The sequence below is a fragment of the Cydia strobilella genome, chromosome 26 (genome assembly GCF_947568885.1).
Source record: "Cydia strobilella chromosome 26, ilCydStro3.1, whole genome shotgun sequence".
NCBI lineage: Eukaryota > Metazoa > Arthropoda > Insecta > Lepidoptera > Tortricidae > Cydia > Cydia strobilella.
The window spans coordinates 1828106-1845322 of NC_086066.1; the positions used below are offsets into that span (position 1 = coordinate 1828106).

Below are 17217 nucleotides of genomic sequence, written 5' to 3' on the forward strand. Positions count from 1 at the left end.
GGATTCATTTACGTTAGAGATTTTTTTGTAGAATATAGTAAATATAAAGAGCTTAATTAACATGTAATTTTTATGTACACATTAGTTGTTATTTTTATGTAAAAAAAAATTTTAATAAAGAAAGTTATTGGGGGCAGGTTTCTGTGCCAAGCTGGAAGAAAATATAAATACTTAATGAGTATATGCCTACGAACAGCATATTAGAAAATCTCTAGTGTGGGGATTGATGTTTTGGTTTATTTCTCTATTTTAGTAATAATTTGGATTTATAAAAACAAATTGACATATTTTGTGGAGATTTTTTTCAAAATATATTATTTGTAACATAGGTAATCACATCTCAAAAAATCTCTAATGTGAGAATTAATGTAGATTTCTCATACATTTTGAACTGTGCGGACCGGCCTATTCGGCTCGGGCGCGGTTTGCAACGCATGTTCCTCTGTGTGTTAATATTTCCAAAATTCGGTATTTCGGTTGTATTTGCGAACAATCAGTTTACAAGGCTGTGTGACGACCTCTCAAGGCCCTGGAAGTGCTAGCTAGCTGAAGAAGGACCAGGATCCCCGAAAAACATCGGCGTGTGCTCAAGGTTAGTGGCTATCCCATATTGGTTGATTGCAATGCCTGACCAAAGTTTTTAATACGCTAGGGAACCTAGGACCAGCTGAGTTATCGAAGGGTTCATAAATACGTAAACAGACTGGCATCCAGGGCATTAAAAAAACAAAAAAATTACACAATTTTAGGGATTGACAGGGCAAGCTATGCTGGCGCCATCTGCTAATTATTTCGACCGGCCAACCATAAGGTCTCTCTCGATGTTAGACCACCAAGTCAATGGCGAATAAACACAAATACATAAATGAACAGTACAATATTGCCATTTGTCAAACTCGTCTTTTAGGAACACCTCACCTAATTAGTAATTAATCATGACTCCACGGCAGTCCTCGGGGCCATCAAATTAATTATCCAGCTAATTTATTTGCCTCCGCAAATAAAGGAGGTGCGACTGGGGCGATTATTTTGATCGTGAGCCGATTTTTTACAGACTTGTACAAAATTAGGTATTTAATACGATCGACTTACCCCCGGTACCACGCTTGAGCATTTTAATAAATAAATATAGTGACAAGTTCGATATTCACTTTGACTCTTTGTCCAAAATTAGAAATTTAGGTTGGCCTAAAACATAGGGGGTGCCAAAAAAATGACTTGGAATTTTTTTAGTAGGTACAATAACATGTCTGTTCTGGCATCTGTTTGATCGCGATCATCGCGGTCAACCTAACACACTCCTCCTCGCTTCGCTCGTCGTCGCACCTATCTTGTCTCTGTTACTTAAATTTACTGTTCCAAATGATTGATTTTAATTTGTCAAGTAGTGGTTTCAAATTGCGGGTCAAATATCTCGGCCATTTTTGATTTTAGAGAAAAGTTTTTCCTACAAAACATACTTATTTTAGCGTATTCTCTACGATAACACAATAAAAAATAGGTATCATAATAACATCACTCCGATGAAAATTTTTCTGTCGGCACCCCCTTTGCTTTAGTCCAACCGAAATGTATTCACTAGTAGTTAGTATATTTAGTTTTAATTCCATATTTAGTTTACTACTTAACCAGTCGACATCGGCTTTGTTGTTGACTTTGCTTTTTTAATTACTCACATGTGGTGTTTGCCAGTAATTACTAAGTGATGCGTAATTGGCGAAGTGTACCTGCGCTGTACCACAATTAATTTTTCAAATATAAAGTGTCTTTCACTCCGCGGTTTCACTCACAACCCGTCGCTCAAACCTCCTGGTTACATTATACATTTAGCATGTTATTAATTTTGTATATATGTAAGCCTCAATGTAATAACTGTCGGTGAACCTTAAAAAAAATACTTATTAAATTATTTATTTAAGCTGTTTTACGGACCAATAGTATCGTAGGATGTAAATATTAATAAAAATATGTATTTGTTTATATTTATTTATTTAAACTTTATTGTACTGAAGTGTGGCGCGTTCCGGGGTTATAATAACAACTCTGGAGTGGTGTCAAGAATGAATCCTTTATTGGAAAATGCCTTCCTTATATACTAGTGAAACATACATTGTTCCTTTGTTCGGGATCATTGATGCGTAATAATTTATAAAAAAGATTTCTTTATTATATTCTAATAATTTCCTTTGTTTGTGCTCATTGGAGCATGAATGCTAAATAAGGAAGTGTGATAATTAATTATTGTAAATTAAATGTCTATTTTGTAGGTAACAGCTGGTCAGCTGTGACCCACACTACACAGCACACAGCACAGCACAGTAAAAAATATAAAGTGACAAAAGGCGGACTTAATGGTATACGGAATTCTCTACCAGTCAACCTTTAGGCCAAACAGAGAAGCAAAGTTGGTGCGGGGTATGTAAAGAACACTAAAACTATATGCTTAAAATTTATAGTCCGACAAGAATTGTAGAAAATTATTGAGGGCGCCACTTCCTAAGCAAGTGTCACATTTTTGACGTAAAATGCTTAAACATGGCAACAATTTGTATAGAAGTTTCTTAGTTCCATTTGATTTAATTTCTACTAACTTAACAGACAGTCAGATTTACTTTTTGAGTAACCACAGTAATTTTATTGAAACTCGAAAAGGCTTGGTAAATTCATATTTTGTAAACAGTCGAAAAAATAACTTTGGCCTCATATGAACTGATATGTCGAAATCTTCAATTCGATTTCAATCGCAATAAATGAATTTGAAAATATGTTATCAAGAATTAGGTACCCACTATGTACATAAATAGTCGTAAAGGTTATTTCACATAAAACACTTACAAAACGTTTTATTCTGCCGTCAGGCTGAAGTGTCACTTATCGCGAGTTTAAAGTCCTCAACTTTTCGGCCCTAAACATCGGGCAAAATGGGCCAAGTGCGAACCGGGATGAGGGAGCGGGTTCTGTCACAGACGAATTGTGAAGTGTAGTTGTCAAGTTAAATTAGTTACAATGTCAGCCGATTGTTTTAAAGTTATATCCAGTTAAATACTGTGTTCTTTCGGAAATTATTAGAAGATATAACTGTTAAGAGTCACACATAATAAGTACTAGCGACCCGCCCTGGCTTCGCACGGGTTGACAAATTTTAAACTTTAACCTTCCTCAAGAACCAGTTTATTAATAGGTGAAAACCGCATGAAAATACGTTCATAGCTTTTGAGTTTATCGCGAATATACAGAAAGACAGACGCGACGGGGGACTGTTTTATAAGGTGTATTGATTATAATATTATCCACCGACAAGAGCCATGCTCTTAAATTATGATGAAGGATATAGTTGTATATAGATCATTTCGCACACATCGCCCTTACTTCTGCCGCTAATAGTGAACATTTCTCAAAAAAAGGTTATTTTCACCCCACATCGTATTCGGCTTGAAAAATTGTTCAAATTAAATGGTTAAACCCCAGTTTCTAAACACGAAAGCGCAACAATAAAACCCTGCGAAACCCTGCCGGCCTCTAAAACATTACAATTGCAAAGCGGCCATTTGCTTTTTACAATCCACCATTTTGTTTTCGTTTTCGCGCCTCGGCGTAGGGTTACCAAGCTTCATCGTTTTTGTTGAAATTATTCTGAAGTGCTAAGCCAAAAAGGCCGGTGTCTGTTCAAAAGCACAATTTGTACTTAAGTTACTTTCGTCTTTCTGAGCAGCTGGGCCCTATACTTTGAGCTTCATTACGAATTTTGATTAAAGACATTTTTTATTTTTTTGTATCAGACTAGTTTTTTTAGTAAAACTATCGTCAGTCCCCGATATCGCAAATTTTATCTCACATCTTTAGCGATTTAAGCGTCAAGAGTTACCACATAGATGGATAAAGTTACTTCCGCATTTATAATAATTAAATAGGGATTGTACCCACACAAGCATTTTATGCAAACTAAGTTTTCCATTTGTTTTTGTAAACAAATGTGTAATTGTACTAATTGTATAACAGACGACCACTAATTCTCAAAAACGTACGGTCAGCACGCGACGCAAGCTGTTAACAATAAATTGTCATGGCAAATGGGGTGACCATGCGGCTTAATGGCCTAATTTCCGTGGACGGGATATTTGTGAGTTTTGGCTTTCAACAAAACAATGGGAGGTATTGTTTCAATACTAAATGTGTACCCTCCCCCCTGTCTTGTAGGGTAGATTTTAATAGAATGAAGTAGTCTTTAATGTGCCATAAAAAGTCATAAAGAAGATAAACTCCCTGTAAACTAAATTGGCACAGAATTTGCAGCGACAAAGTGTGACAGTGCCCACTATAAACGCCATATTTTATAGGAGTTTGAGATTTATGGAGGTCCCGGGTTCAAATCCTGGTAAGGGCATTTATTTGTGTGTACATCACATATATTTGTACTGAGTTATGGATGTTTTCTACAATTAATTTTTAACAAGCAGAAACCTCTGCGAACGATGCTATTAAGCTTTGAAAAACTAACAAGCATTTTCAATCATTAATAAAAAAATTACGAATTATAAATAAATTTTCTATATTATTACAGAATTAGCCTCATGCATGAAGTTTATATTTGAACGAAATATGTTTTATTCGGATGTTTGTTACCGTTATATCATGTTACAAATGCATTTACGTTTTTAAATTACCATTTAATTACTTAAAATTATAAATAAAAAGTACAAAAATTTTGCCCGCGAAAAGCTAGTGAGCGAAACGCTCGAAACGCCACGTGACGTCACGCGTTCGACAGATTAGTGTCATTAGTAGTAAACGTCAGTTGGGCCGCCCAACGTGTGACGTCATCACGCTCTGTCGAATTCGCGCCAAAAATTATGAGCATTTCAACCGCTCAAAAAATTTCAACATTTTAAATATTTTTTAATAAAATAATGTTAAGGTTTACAAAAGTATTTTTATCATTTCCGTTGTTCCAACGATATAAATTATGAATCCAAAAATAAAAATAAATTCATGCATGGAGCTAAGTATTTGATGTCAATGCCGTCCATTAACAAACCTCCAACGTGTAAATAGAGCGCCGGCAAATATTGAGACGATAATATTGTGAATGGTGCACAATAGAGAAACAGCAGTAATTTATTTAGTTTTGTGAATAAACGATGCTAGGTATTTCAATAGTTTTAATCAAATTTCAGCCCACGTTATAAAATATAAAGTCATTCATGCCTTACAAATTTAAATCACCAAAATAGCGTTGATTTTAAATCAAAAACCGTTATATGACAGTTGAGTTTTCTTTGTTCGAAATTTGAAAGCGCGGCCGTTGATAAGTATTTTGAAACTCTACGTTTTAAATTATTCAAATAATGGTGTTCTGATTTTGACGGTCGTTATATTCGAGGATTTGAAGACTTAAATACAAAATACAATCAACCAAAGCAATAATAGGTATAATAATATATTGCTTTCGAGATTATTAGAGTACAAAGGGTAAAAACGGGACCCTATTACTAAGACTCCGTTGTCCGTCTGTCCGTCTGTCTGTCTGTCACCAGGCTGTATCTCAAGAACCGTGATAGCTAGACAGTTGAAATTTTCGCAGATGTATTTCTGTTGCCGCTATAACAACAAATACTAAAAAGTACGGAACCCTCGGTGCGCGAGTCCGACTTGCACTTGTCCGGTTTTTTATATTGTATTACATGAGATACAGCTCCTTTTCGTTCTTTTGGACACGAGGTCGACAAAGATAAGCATAAACATCCACATACACAAATCGAATAAATTAAGGTTGGTTCTGCACAGATAGGCTCAGAAAACCAGCATATTATCAGAAAATGCATCCTATTTGCAAATACCTACAACATACTGATATAACTCTGGTAAACCCACATTATCAGTACAATTTTTATTTGCCGCCTTTTCCTACTGACGGAAATGGCTTGCCAAACTAATGTAACGTAAGTGACCGTTTAATTTAGCTCAAAAATCTTTATACAAAATATCATCATCTTCCTCTCGCGTTGTCCCGGCATTTTGCCACGGCACGAGGGAACCTGGGGCACGCTTGGCAACTGATCCCAAGAATTGGCGTAGGCACTAGTTTTTACAAAAGCGACTGCCATCTGACCTTCCAACCCAGAAGGGAAACTAGGCCTTACTAGACTTATGTTCACCGGGATATAGACCGAACTACAGGACTTATATCCCGGTGAATATAAGTCTAGTGAAACTAACCGTGAATCTTTCAAAACTTTAAACTAGGCCTTGTTAGGATTAATCCGGTTTCCTCGCGATGTTTTCCTTCACCGAAAAGCGACTGGTAAATATTAAATGATATTCGTACATAAGTTCCGAAAAACTCATTGGTACAAGCCGGGGTTTGAACCCACGACCTCCGGATTTCAAGTCGCACGCTCTTACCGCTAGGCTACCAGCGCCTTTATATATATAAAAGAATATATTAAAGCCGGTTTTTATAATTATTTTTTACTCCCAGTAGTCCCAGTAGTATTTAAGTTACTTTTATTATTAATTCCGAATCACCAGAAATTTAAGTCCAAAAATATATTATGAACTGAAATAGACGTCATATACTGAAGAAAAAGTGACTAAGCCCTCCAGTGGCGGAGGCCGGGTGACACTGAAGGGCGTAGTCACTTTTTCTTCAGCATATGACTACTTAAAAACACATTTATTGTTGTTATCAAATAATTTGACATATTTCCAACATTGTCCAAAATTAAACGTTTTTTTTTTATTATGAATAGGCAGGCGTTTGACCACGATCCCACCTGATGGTAAGTGATGATGTGGTCTACGGTGGAGCACGCTTACCTATGAGATACCTATTAACTCTTGCCTTGAAGAGCTAAGCTCCAAATTGTACTCATGCGGAAACACAGACTCGGGCAGGGCGTTCCACTCCATGGCAGTTCGCATAAGAAATGTGGAAGCAAAACGCTTCGTGCGTATTTTTGGAATTCCTACCATGAAGCGATGCCGGATACGTTTTTTCTTTATTTTCTTTTTCCACGACTGCTATTATTTCGCACTGCTTTATCCAGTTTTGTACATATATCAATCACTCAGTGTTGTCACCCTACAAGTCTCATAATCGAGGCATTGAAATTCATCCGTTTTTTATCACTTTAGGATCCCGGCTGTCCCGGAGGCTTAACCATTTAGAGATGTTTAAAATTGAATATACAGATTGGACTGGTGACTTAATCGGAACACAGTGACAGTATTTTTTTTTAAATGGCCTACAATGATTCCCAATGATGGACAAAGGCCGGTATCTTCCGCTGGAGAAAGAAAACACGTTTCTTTTTCTTTTTTTGTAACCAATTGTTAAAATAAAACTTTTATTAAACATAACATTTAAAACTTTCGCGGTTTGAACACATATTAAATCACATTTAGAAACGGGTCTATCGCGAATTTATTTTGTTACCTTCACACACACACAAATCTCTGTTTTGACATTTTGCTGGGACGTCAGTTAGCCGCGACCACGACCAGTGAACCCTGTGTCGAAACGTCGGTAAATCATCTTCCTCGCGTTATCCCGGCATTTTGCCACGGCTCATGGGAGCCTCGGGTCCGCTTGACAACTAATCCTAAGAATTGGCGTAGGCACTAGTTTTTACGAAAGCGATTGCCATCTGACCTTCCAACCCAGAGGGGGAAACTAGGCCTTGTTAAGGATTAGTCCGGTTTCCTCACGATGTTTTCCTTCACCGAAAAGCGACTGGTATAAATATCAAATGATATTCCGTACATAAGTTCCGAAAAACTCATTGGTACGAGCCGGGAGGTTTGAACCCGCGACCTCCGGATTGAAAGTCGCACGCTCTTACCGTTAGGCCACCAGCGCTTCTTCGAAACGTCGGTAAATAAAGGTAACAAATTAAATTCGCGATAGACCCGTTTCTAAATGTTTTATTAAACATGTCGAAAACACAAAATACGAATAGGACATTTACTTAACTATTCATGCGCAAAACGATAGAAATTTTACAGGTATCAGTGAACAGAACTAATCATAATTTTTTTGTCTGTCCGTCTGTCTGTCTATCACCTGGCTGTATCTCATGAACCGTGATAGCTAGACAGTTGAAATGTTCACAGATGATGTATTTCTGTTGCCGCTATAACAACAAATACTAAAAAGTACGGAACCCTCGGTGCGCGAGTCCGACTCACACTTGGCCGGTTTTTTGATTGGTGCCGTTACCCGTGCACAACGACAGCGCCACACAGCGGTTGCAAGTTGCAACTATAGGCCCGTATTTTGTAACAACTATTAAGCGAGAAATAAGTAAATCGTAATAACTTCAAAACTACGGAGTGATTTTTTAGGAAGGTTAACCCATTCATTGCCGAAGACGCAAATTCGCGTCACGAAACTTGTTAATCGTAATACGTCGGCAATGAATATGTTAAAGCATAGAGTAACTTATACTAGAGCGGTACTGTCATAGTAAATTTTGTAACCCCAGTAAATTCACTGCCATCTGTCGACACACTTTAAAACTAAAAATAAATATTTATAAAAATACGATAAAATGTATTTAAATATGGATAAATGATTTTTTTTTATTTGCATTAATTATTTTTATGATTTTGACCCATGTTCTTTCACTGATATGCGTTAAAATTATAAATAACAAACGAAACCGTCAACGCCCTCTATACGAGTGTAGGCCAAAACTAGTGGCGCCCTCTGATCGAGAATCAAATTTTCGTAATTTTCGAGGCACGTTTTTTCCTTAGACTGTATCCATCTATTACGGAGTTATATCTATCTTTGGTTAAAGCATATAATTTGTTAAGGTTAAGTGTAAATTGTTTTAAATATGACGATATCTGGTAATGAAGTAAGAAAAAAATCACGCTGGCAGCTTTAGTCGAAAGCACTGCCCGATCCGTTTGAGATATAAGTATAACACAATGTATGGTGGAATTGTCTTTTCCCCTCACTAGCTCGGAAAGTTATCTTTTATCCTTCAAAACAAGCGGGGAAAAACGCGTTTTATCCACTAGTGGGGAAAGTAATTTGACCTTGGATGGAGCGTGTTTAAGTAGCTTGACAGATAACAAAACGTAAAACGCTCATGGTAATGGTTCGTTCGATATTAATTATCATTAAATAAATGGTTTGCGAGTCTAATAAAAAATACCAAATTTAGCTTTATTTAATGATTTTAAGTCATAAACCTTAAAATTCCATAAGAAACGTTTGTTTTTTATAATGATGTTAAATATTATTCTGAACGCACAAGTTGAGTCGATGCAATTTCAAAACGCATCGTTGACATTATATACGTCAGAAATGTCAACATTGTCAACAAATTTTTTACTCAAAAACTTCTCGCGTAAAAATACACAACTTCCAGAGTTTTCTGTTATAATTTGATAAAAAAATTAGTGATTCCAGTGATGAAGATGATCTAACGCCTGTGGATGTTGCACTTTCCTCGCTATAGTGAGTTTTGTGTTACACACGGGTGCAAATGTATTTTACTTCTCGTGTGTTGAAACACTCGCGGGTAAAATACAACTTTGCACCCTTGTATAACAAATAACTATTCTTTCATTGGTCTATAAAAAAAAGTCCGCGATGGTATATGTCTATATTTTAAAGGTAACTAACTATACCCATTCTTATCTTCCACATAAAGATTTCATAATATGTGGTATTTGCAAAGCTATTTACACGGATACAGTATTAATAATTATCAAATTAAATACGTTAGTTATAGTAAACATCTCATACAGATTACAATGGTCCCTTACACCATATAATTTAAATTAATATCTCAGGAGTAATCGTAAATTAAATTAAAGTTGCGATCGCCGTAATTACCCCCACCCCCCCTGCCCTCCAAGCACTTCGCACGGTACCATTACCAACCTTATTTTTTATCAAATAAATTAATATAATATAAATAGGTTAGCAAAAAATAACGTTTTTCCGACGAAATTTTAAATTAATAATATAAAACAGATGCCAAAACAATCCAAATAGCTGTAAAATAGGACAGCCACCTCAAAATGCAACATTTTTCGTAGTAAAAGAAAACTTTCCTCCGAGTTAACCCAGATAATACAACAAAGCTACCATAATAGCTATTTATGCAACAAGTGCGGAAATCATCTTTACGCACGTGTATCATACAATGTTTTACTATGCATTGTGCGAGTAAATTAAAAAACATATCATGGCAAATAAGTTTAATTATTAAAAAATTGAAAACAAAAAGCACTAGTGCGGAAAAGTAGTACTTTCCGCATGATATGGCTCCGTAGAAGACGCGCTTTTCGAGCACATGCATTGTAAACACTAAAGTTTTACAATCTCACGTCTTATGTCTGAAAATTAACCTCCTTTCCACTAAAATACGCAAAAATTGGGACATAAAGCAAGCTCAAAAATGATTTAAGCGCGCGAAAGTTCGCGCCAAATTTACGTGAAAAGAAAATGGCGCGTAAGATCGCAAAGATGGCCGCCGGCTGCCAGTAACATTCATAAATGGAATTTATATTTAAAGTTCGGCGTGATTTTGACAGTATATTGTAGTTTAAAGTTGTTTTAGTGAAATATTGAACAATTTATCAGACTTCGCACAGCAGCGTTTAAGTTTTTCTTTTCTCAGCTTCAGCAAATAAATGATTTTATGTAATTTATATTATTAATAAATATTATGATTATGATTATGATTATGATTATGATTATGATTATGATTATGATTATGATTATGATTATGATTATGAAATAAATGATTTATGATTAGCTTTACTTGTAGTTTCGGAAAACAATCAATGTATAATATTCTTTTCATTTCTCATTCTCCATCAAACGGAAACAACCCTATCCAAAGATGCAGATTTAAAACTAGAACATAGTGCTACGTTACGAAAACTTTCCTGTCTCTTTCTCTATCCTTTGGGACTGCAAGAACAGAACTTTGAAGGAACCAGTTCTAAACTTAATTCTAAAAATAAACTTCCCTCAACTTAATCTTTTACACAATTTTTCACCCCAGAATTTTCATTCTAAAAGTCTGCAATAAATTCCTGAGAAAAATACAGCCACCTGGGTTTATTTATGTAAGAGATTTATATTGGGGCCAGAAAGGGGAGACTTTTTACTTGAAAAGATCTCGAGTAAGTAAATCTTTAATGCAAACCATGGTATGTACAGTCGCCATCAGATATATCGGAGCGGCCGAGAGACTCAAAAATATCTGAACACGCACCTAGCGCCATGACAATAGAGGCGTGTTCAGATATTTGTGAGCACCTTGGCTGCTCCGATATATCTGATGGCGACTGTACATAATTGTTACAAATTATGTAAAGTTTCACATGGACCCCGGTGGGGTGTAGCAATTTTTCTTATAACTAGCTTATACATAATTATATAAACTAAACTTTAACTTCTTTCATAATGAAAGCGTTAGATATATTGTAAAATTTCTAATTTGTGAATCGAGATATATAGAGGCTACATTATAAAAAAAAATGTCTTCCATAAATTCCTTAACAGTATAATAGGTTTTTTCAAATCAAATGTGTCTTGAGTTTAGTTATGAATAAGTTATTGCTCTCAATGTTTTTAATATCGGAGGGTAATTTGTTGTAAATTTGTATAGCTTGGTAATATGGACCTTTTTTGTATATGTCTAGAACTGGTTCCGGTGGGACAATGTTATCTATTCTGCGTGTACATTTGCAGAATTCGAACATATCGATATTGTTTCTAACGAAGGTAGCAATTTTCAGAATGTACAAAGTACCACTGTAAACAGCTGTCCGAGCTGTATTCGTATGATGCGCCGTTGCAGTTTCCGAAATTGTAAAATTTCCACATGGAAATATGTCGAAAACTTCTCATATTTCGTATTCGTATGGGGATCGATTGCCCATTTTCAAAATTAATATTTCCTTTATTTGCTGTGATTTTTTCCGAATATTTTCAAGAATTTTCCAACTTTTAGAAAGTTAGTAGTTTTTATAGAAAATTGTCTGTGGAAAAAGCGTTTAAAAACTGTAGGTTTGAAGGAGAGAAATTCCATAAACATTTTAATTTTTATTCATAAATTTGTTTGTCAGGTCAGACATATCAGATGCTAAAATGAAATGAAATGAAATGAAATGAAATGAAATGAAATGAAATGAAATGAAATGAAATGAAACATTTATTGTCAGACCACAGGTAGAAATATAAAAGATGTTAATGGTGATAATTTAAGTCCTTTTCCGCAGTCTACCGTATTTACGGTGTACAATATTTAGTGTCATGCACAACATGCAGGCAAGTTATTTACACTATTTACATATGTCACAGTATTTCATACAATAATGTCCCCAGTTTTGTGTCAAGTTATTACGCTATATCGGAATATGTCATGTATTATTAAATCATTAATTATTATTATTTTATAATTTACCATTGTTGTTTAAAAAGTCAAGTGGGGAATAAAACATTTTGCTCAACAACCATTCATTAAGTGCCTTTTTAAATTTAGTATTGTCAAGGTTTTTAAATACATCCGGTTACAAAATGACAGTTTAATTGATGAATTTACTTTTTTAAGTAAGTGTTATATGTGTAGATGATGTGTATTTGTCTGAACATGGGGCTTGTTGTTAATTTAAAATTAAAATTACCTATTTAAATGAACAATTAGTTTGGTGGTAAATTTTTAAGGATCAGATCAGCAGTGGCAGCATGGTTCTATTTTTACTTACACTTACATACTTGTTAGAACGTGACAGGTAAGGTGACAGGTGATAAAAATGCGACCGTGCTACGGCCGAGAATAAAATACAAAATAAGAATAACAAAACATCATTTTTGCAAGCCCATTTATATAAAATAAAATATCAGCATTCAAGCCTTTTTTACTGCTTGGGCTGTTTACTGCAGAGCTATGTACATAATACCCATTGAGAATTTTAATTGGTAATTTTTTGGACAAATTGACAAATGGAAGGGGCTTAGGAAAGAGGGGAGGGGGATTTAAGATGCCTTCCATTTAATTATGTGGCTACTTGACTAGACAACCTTGTGGCTTATATAATCGATTTTGACCCTCTGTTTTTTATTGTACAGACTGCCTAATGGTATGCAGATCTTTTTTAGGGTTCCGTACCCAAAGGGTTAAACGGGACCCTATTACTAAGACTCCGCTGTCCGTCTGTCCGCCTGTCCGTCTGTCCGTCTGTCCGTCTGTCTGTCTGACTGTCACCAGGCTGTATCTCAAATTTTCACAGATGTATTTCTGTTGCCGCTATAACAACAATCTCCCATACAACAAACGTGATTTTTTGCTGTTTTTTTCCGTAATGGTACGGAACCCTTCGTGCGCGAGTCTGACTCGCACTTGGCCGGTTTTTTTAAATATTTATTACATAACGTCGGGTGAGAATACGTTTGTGACATACGCCACTTACATTGGTTTGCACTGTTTGCAGGAGAGCGATTGAAGCAATTTTTTTTCGAAAAGTTGAATTTATCTATCATTTAGGAAATATAGAACTTATTTATCGTCAGGCACATCACATATGTTTACTATTTATAGTACCATACAAATATTGTGAATATAGTCGTAATAATGAAATAAAAGCATTTTTATTATTGCCATATCAAGGTCAGTGTGTGATAAGGGACAGTTAACAGTGTGGGCAATGGTTCTTCTCAGTCGGACACTCTTGTCAGAACAGTTGTGGTCATTGAGGTCGTACGGATTTTTCGTTGTTTCCCGCCATGCTTCTCTATTTATTGCATTCCGCACGCACAAATTTAAAGGTGACCAGGTGAGAGCTTTGATTTGGTCGGTCCATCGCATTGGCAATGGTACAGAAACATAAACAGTCAATAGGTATATACCTTAAGTGTTTCATTACTATTACTACTAAAAAAGATAACGTCGCGACAAATTAAAAACTCTTATTTTGAACTCAACTAAGAAGCATTGAAACTGCCAATTAGCTAAAACTAAGTAATTAGGCTTTTCATGACTTAAGTTGTCAAAAAAACAGTCGAAAAGCCTCTTGAGCCTTCATTTCTAAGGAAAATGGAGACACTTTTATACATAAACACAATATCGGGTAACATTTCCGTTGATGTTGACGGCCACTCTTATCGGATTGGCTTGACACTTGACAGGTTTTCTGACTCGTATTTTATTTGAAAAATAACAGGATACAAGATAAATATACTAACAATTAACTGACGTAAGCATTAATTATCTTTTAATGTTAGTATAGCATTACATATTAACCAAATTAAATGGGGAATATGTTAGGCCCAGGTAGCAAAATGACGTCAAATGATGTCAGCGACGTCACAATGACGGCATTATTACGTCATTATGACGTCGCTGACGTCATTTGACGTCATTTTGCTACCTGGGGGGTTATTAAAGGGGGTATTGTATTTTTAGGGTTCCTTACCCAAAGGGTAAAAACGGTACCCTATTACCAAAGATAGATATAACTCCGTAATAGATGGTTACAGTCTAAGGAAAAAACGTGCCTCGAAAATCACGAAAATTTGACTCTCGATCAGATGGCGCCAGTACCTTTGGCCTACTCTCGTATAGAGGGCGTTGACGGTTTCGTTTGTTATTTAACAATTTTAACGCATATCAGTAAAAGAACATGGGTCAAAATCATAAAAATAATTAATGCAAATTAAAAAAATCATTTACCCATATTTAAATACATTTTATCGTGTTTTTATAAATCTTCATTTTTAGTTTTAAAGTGTGTCGATAGATGGCAGTGAATTTACTGTGGTTACAAAATTTACTATGACAGTACCGCTCTATAATATTATATCCTCTTTGCTATTACGAACTCCGCTGTCCGTCTGTATGTCTGTCCGTCTGGCCGTCTGTCCATCTGTCCGTCTGTCCGTCTGTCTGTCTATCACCAGGCTGTATCTCATGAATCGTGATAGCTAAACAGTTGAAATTTTCACAGTTGATGTATTTGTGTTGCCACTATAACAACAAATACTAAAAAAGTACGAAACCCTCGGTGCGCGAGTCCGACTCGCACTTTGCCGGTTTTATTTAGCTGTTAAGTACCTTCATTTCCAATAACATTTTTTTTTATTAAATGCCACTATTATTTTTATTTATCACTAGTTTTAACCACAGCTATAACAGTTTCCTAAAAATTTCTTGCTTATTTACGTTACGTAGTAATATGACTTGACCGCATGTTGGCTAGAGGCCGCTGAGGCCCATAAAGCCTGTGTGCAAAATTACTTGACCGCATATCGGTTAGAGGCCCGTAAAGCTTGTGTACCGCGGTAAGTGCAACCCTTTTAGATTTACAGCAAAAACCGGCGTAAAAACGGGGCGAGTTTAACTAGAGGGGGAGATAAAGTTGCCTGAAGAGCCCAGTTCTTCTACAAGTTATATTTGGATGGCACAGATTTAGAATGACGCTTATCTACGCTTAGCCTAAGAGCGTTTCCACATTATCCGATCCGATATCGGATGTCGGATAGAAGTAAAATGTAAGATATATGTGTTTCTCTGTATTTATTTATGCATTTAATAAATCATTATTACTAAAAAACGATAAATAACGCAAAAAAGGCGGACTTAATGCCAATGGCACTCTCCTGCAGCTGTTTTTGTTATAGGCACCTTCCGACATCCGATATCGGAAAGGCGCTTCCGATAAATACAGCCATGTCGAAGCCCCCCGTCAGCTGTTGGACCGATAATATTTGTTTGTGTGCGTATGTGTATCCATAATGTTTATTGTAGTGTGCGTGACCGCTAAAGACGGCGCCGGGGCTTACGCGGATGTAGGATCCTAAATCCGATATCGAATCGGACAATGTGAAAACGCTCTAAAGGGTAGCCATCACGTATACGAGCATTTTATGAGTGCGAAATAGGCAGAGTACAGATGAATAAACTTTTACTTTTAAGCTCCGTAACGGCCGCTAACGGCCGGCTTATTATCGCCGGTATGTATCGGGAAACCTATGGTATCGCCTGGTGGTTCGTGGCGTAGCGCTACGAACGTAGCTCAGCGGTGAATGTGTTAAAAAGAAAAAGCGATATCAATAACATATCGTCCTAGGATGTAAAGGTCCAAAATTAGCAAACTTTTTGCATCCTTTTAGACCCAAAACCCGCATTTTATTAGGCCGCCAGCCATTTCTAGCAACTTTGTCCAAAATGGCCGTCTGAACTGAAACAATATACTTCAATTTTATATCTCGGAGCTTAAGTATGAAGTTAGTTCGACCCCTTTTTAGTAGGGATCCGCCTAATTGGGTTGGACAAAATAAATGGAAACTAAAGCTAATACTCAAACAGAATAAGGCTTTACATAAAACACGATAAGTAGTTTTTATAAGCTTCTATTTATCTTTCAATGTTTGTGGCGGAATGGGTCACTGCGCTTACCTGCGTAATAAAAACCGGCTAAGTGCGAGTCGGACTCGCGCACCGAGGGTTCCGTACTTTTTAGCATTTGTTGTTATAGCGGCAACAGAAATACATCATCTGTGAAAATTTCAACTGCCTAGCTATCACGGTTCATGAAATACAGCCTGGTGACAGACAGACGGACAGCGGAGTCTTAGTAATAGGGTCCCGTTTTTACCCTTTGGGTACGGAACCCTAAAAATGGGGCTGGACTGACGCTGAGAAATGCGACTGAGGAGACCCCAAACAAACTGTGCACCACATGGTTTTCGAATGCCCCATAACCAAGTAGATTAGATAAGATTAATTTATTTCTTATTGGAAATATAGTCAGAAATGATGATATCCGCAGTTGAACTAGGGTCACCGACATATCTCGCAGAATTGCAAACCTTAAGTGGCAGTGGGCGGGGCACATTGCTCGCAGAACTGATGGCCGGTGGGGCCGGAAGGTTCTGGAGTGGCGTCCGCGTACCGGAAGACGAACTGCCGGTAGGCCTCCAACGAGATGGAGCGACGACCTGGTGAAGGTCGCGGGAATTCGGTGGATGCGAGCGGCACAGGATCGGTCGGAGTGGCGAGCCTTGGGGGAGGCCTATGTCCAGCAGTGGACGTCTATCGGCTGACATGATGATGATGATTGGAAAATGCATGATATTTAACAATGTCACAATGTATCTAAATAACATGAACTCACAAAAAGATCGTCAAATTGTAAAAAAATATAATTCAGTAAAATAATTAAAAAATAAGAACAAACAAATAATAA

General features: G+C 36.5%; 1 protein-coding gene across 1 annotated transcript in view; it reads left to right on the forward strand.

The window, feature by feature from the left end:
- Positions 1-456: 456 nt before the first annotated feature.
- Positions 457-17217, forward strand: part of LOC134753157 (zinc finger protein 62 homolog) — a 136266-nt gene continuing 119505 nt past the window's right edge. Inside the window, exon 1 of the mRNA XM_063688950.1 lies at positions 457-592. The gene's annotated coding sequence lies outside the window, so the exon portion shown is untranslated. The remainder of the gene's footprint in view (positions 593-17217) is intronic.